This window comes from Euphorbia lathyris, chromosome 4 (assembly GCF_963576675.1).
Source record: "Euphorbia lathyris chromosome 4, ddEupLath1.1, whole genome shotgun sequence".
Taxonomy (NCBI): Eukaryota; Viridiplantae; Streptophyta; class Magnoliopsida; order Malpighiales; family Euphorbiaceae; genus Euphorbia; species Euphorbia lathyris.
In genome coordinates, this window is record NC_088913.1 from 23,163,256 (window position 1) to 23,166,849 (window position 3,594).

Consider the following 3,594-nt stretch of genomic DNA (forward strand, 5'->3'; position numbering starts at 1 on the left):
TGCTGATTGAATGTGGAATATTTACAAGTTAAGGAAGCTGCAACAGGAAATTAGAGGAATAAAGCAATTATCACCAAACAAAGAAGCCAATATGGTAAAGGGCAGTGAGTACTGCCGACTTTGCACGTAGCCACAGCAGGTCAAAAACGACCAAAGGTAACTAAAGATCATGTAACCAAGACTTTTCAGAGACCATAAACGAATGGAAGGAAAAACAGATGTCAAATTGACAAAATTAGAAAGACTTTTCGTTTCCGGTATCAGTTTCTGTTTCTGTTCCCGTGCAACATAGACTCTAAAGTATCAAGTAAATGATTCTACTATGTGGTTCTTCAAATCTACACATCATCTCATTTCATGTCCTAAAAACCAAATGTTTTCAAGTCTCTTTATAATATCAATTATTACATAAACTTTACCTGAACAGGTGTACCTATTTTCACTGTAAATCAATAATTTTTATCTCTTATATGTATATATGGAGCATTACTTGTGATTAATGAAGGATAAGAAAACTCAAATATTGTGAGGAAGTAATTAGGGTGATGGCAGCAGCTCTTGGCCATGTATTACAGTATTCCTTTACTTGAACAGCATGCTAATTTTTATTTGAACAACCTTCACAATTAAGATGGAAAGGGAGAAACCACAAATCAGTGTACTCATATGAAGAGAAAACAAAAAAAAGGAGATAAATTAAATTTGCTTGTAATGACCATGCAAGTTCTGTCCCTATTCAGTAAAATAATTAAAACATTGCCATAAAACCAATTATTTTTTCAAAGATCATACCTTTGTGTCACCATGTACAGAATGAGCACAGCACCTTTCAACAAACATAGGAAGCAATAACCAGTAAGATATATAAAATTTTACCATCCAACAATTGATGAGGGCAATAGCCTTTCTTTAAGTTCAAGAAAATAAGATTTATGATGCCAAACCATCATTTAGCTAAAAAGGGTTCAAATCACCAGCAAATTCATAGAGACAATATAAGAGTGTGCCAAAATTCATCCTGTTCTTTGAAAAACCAGAATTCTATTATCATTTTGTGATGCATATAAGTCGGGTTGCAATAAATGTTAAAACAACATCAGCAATAGAGGAATTAGCTCTTAATAAGTTGAATCAAACTCCATTATTTGGCCATCAACTTGATCATCTCTGGAGTCCCAATTCTCTGCCCTGTATTCAAGATAGCTAACACCTTGTCCTCAAAACTACGGTCCTTCCTCATCCCAGGATTCTGTAAGACATCAATAACAACCACTTGCATAAAAAATTCAATCCATAATTCATAAATCGTCAATAGTTATTAGATTAAGTAATAAGAATTGATAAAGATTCAATTTGTTTTAGTATTCCTGCATAACAATGTTGTGCGGATTAATAAACGGAGAAGCGAAACACCGATTTTAGGTGGTTCATCAACATTAGCCACGGGCAGAAGGAGAATAGCTTTTATTAAGGAGGCGGAAATCAGGTTACAGACTAGGGTTTACATAACAGAGTATTTATAGTACTCCATCTAACCTAATCCGACTTGGACCCCACGATGCTAATCCGAATAGAAAACAAGATATATCGTCCGGCCGGGGGCTACTCTGCCTCCGGACCCAGGCCAGGGGTCCATCGCCCCTGGACCCGACTCACCTCCTATTCTAGTGTGTTATACTGATTCAAGGCATTACGATAAACAATTATATCCAACGAGTGTTTCTACACAAGCATTGATCACACATGCTAGAGAGTTTAAATGGAACAAGACTACGCAGGAAAGAAATTATACCCATTCTCTCAGACAACACATCAAACACATGGAGGACAATAACTGAACTAACTGAAAACACCAATCAGGCAATGTATTTTGAACGCTTATAATGCTTGATAGAGCGAAATAAAGGAGTTAGGTAAAGATCAAAAGATGGGCACCTGGCGATTGTGCAATTTGATGAACTTGGTTACGGTTTTGGAAAACTCAGACTTAGGAGAATCAACGATGCCAAGGAACTTGCCAATGTTAGATGAAGCAGGTGGCGTCTGCTTGGCTTTCAGTTCGGTGTTTACTGCGCTGCCCTTAGATGCAAAAGTAGGGTAGCGGGGAGGACGGCGGCGTCCGCGGGAGTTGCCGACTACCGCTTCTTTAGTCGCTGCGAGGGCCTGCTTTCCTCCCAAGAATGCCTTTCCAGTCATCTTGTTCAAGTTTAGTTGTTTACTTACGGCGGCTTTTGTTTCTTTTTTTTTGCTTAAATATAATAAAGGCATAATACCATTTTGCTCCCCAAACTAATAGTTTAAAGTTAGTGAGGACCTTAAACTATCAAAATCATTAATTAGATTTCTAAATTAAGCAAATATCATTAATTGAGCCTTCATTCTAAATAAAAATCATCAATTGAGGTCTTGTCGAAAATTATTGGATTGAACAGTTTCAAACCTTTTCCTGAAACCATTTGGAACCAACACACATATTATTATAATTTGTAACAAATAGTCACAATTTCTGATTTTAAAATGGAAAAACTATAAAACTGGGTCAAATGGGAGGCCCATTTACATATTTAACCCATTTACTCATCCCACTACATATCTAGACTGATTTTGTGTGACTTTTCCATAATACCCCTAACCTTCCCACTTCCACCGCTCGCGAATCGCCGCTCCCCCTATCTCCTTGGTTATGCGAAAAGTTGCTCATGCATTAATGATTTCAAGACTTTTGATCTTCTTTTCTTTCTTTAAATTGTACGAAATCTGCACCATTTAGTCAAAATCACAATGGATTTCTCTTTTTCCTCTCTTCATCTCTTGATTCTGCAACTTCCCAACCCTAGAAAACGAAGCCATGGTTTTTCATCTTCCTATTCGTTGCTTGGTTTCTTTCTTCTTGTTACCATCAAAGAAATGGTTTTTCTACGTTATTTCCTTCGTTCTTCCCATGTTATCATATTGTTATTGTCGCTTTTGGGGGTGAAAGGGGCGAAAAATGTAAGTATCTGTTTTTTTCTGCGTTTTTTCATGAATTCACTTCGCAATCGATGGTTTCGCTAAGCTTTGCGAAGAGAACGAGCCTGGAAAGTGACGATCTACTTCGTTAATCGATGATTTCACGAAGATATGCGAAGAGAAAGAGTCTGAAACGTATGGATCTACCTCGCGAATCGATTAGTTCGCGAAGTCTGAGAATAGATCCTCACGTTTCAGACCTCGCAGACTTCGCGAAAGCATCGATATGCGACGTAGATAGTCACGTTTCTGACCTCGCAGACTTCGCGAAAGAATCGATATGCGAAGTAAAATCACCTCTTCCCCTGCACATTTACATTCGCATGCTTCGATAATCTTCATTTCGCGAAGCCAAAATCGTCTTTTTCCCTGCCTAACACGATTAATTTTTTCTGTAGATGGTTGAATACGTAACATCCCTTTTCTGGAAGGCGGCGTACTGGGCTGCAGGGGAGATGATTTTCCTTTCTGTATAGGGATGAACTTCCCCAACATTGACACATTCACTCCTAAAGTGGTTGGCTAGGAGAGGTTGTGTCAATCTTGGGGTGCACCATGGGACACGTCCATCCCATTGTGCCAATC

At 38.2% G+C, this 3,594-nt stretch overlaps 1 long non-coding RNA gene across 2 annotated transcripts; it reads right to left on the bottom strand.

The window, feature by feature from the left end:
* Positions 1-603: 603 nt before the first annotated feature.
* Positions 604-2,239, bottom strand: LOC136226608 (uncharacterized). Of its 2 annotated transcripts, XR_010687787.1 has the most exons (3): positions 1,936-2,237; positions 793-1,249; positions 604-618 (listed from the first exon to the last, which is right to left on the bottom strand). It is a non-coding gene; the product is annotated as an uncharacterized lncRNA (long non-coding RNA). The 2 variants fall into 2 exon arrangements; XR_010687788.1 differs by lacking the exon at positions 604-618 and having other exon boundaries at positions 842-1,249; positions 1,936-2,239.
* Between the last annotated feature and the right edge of the window lie 1,355 nt (positions 2,240-3,594).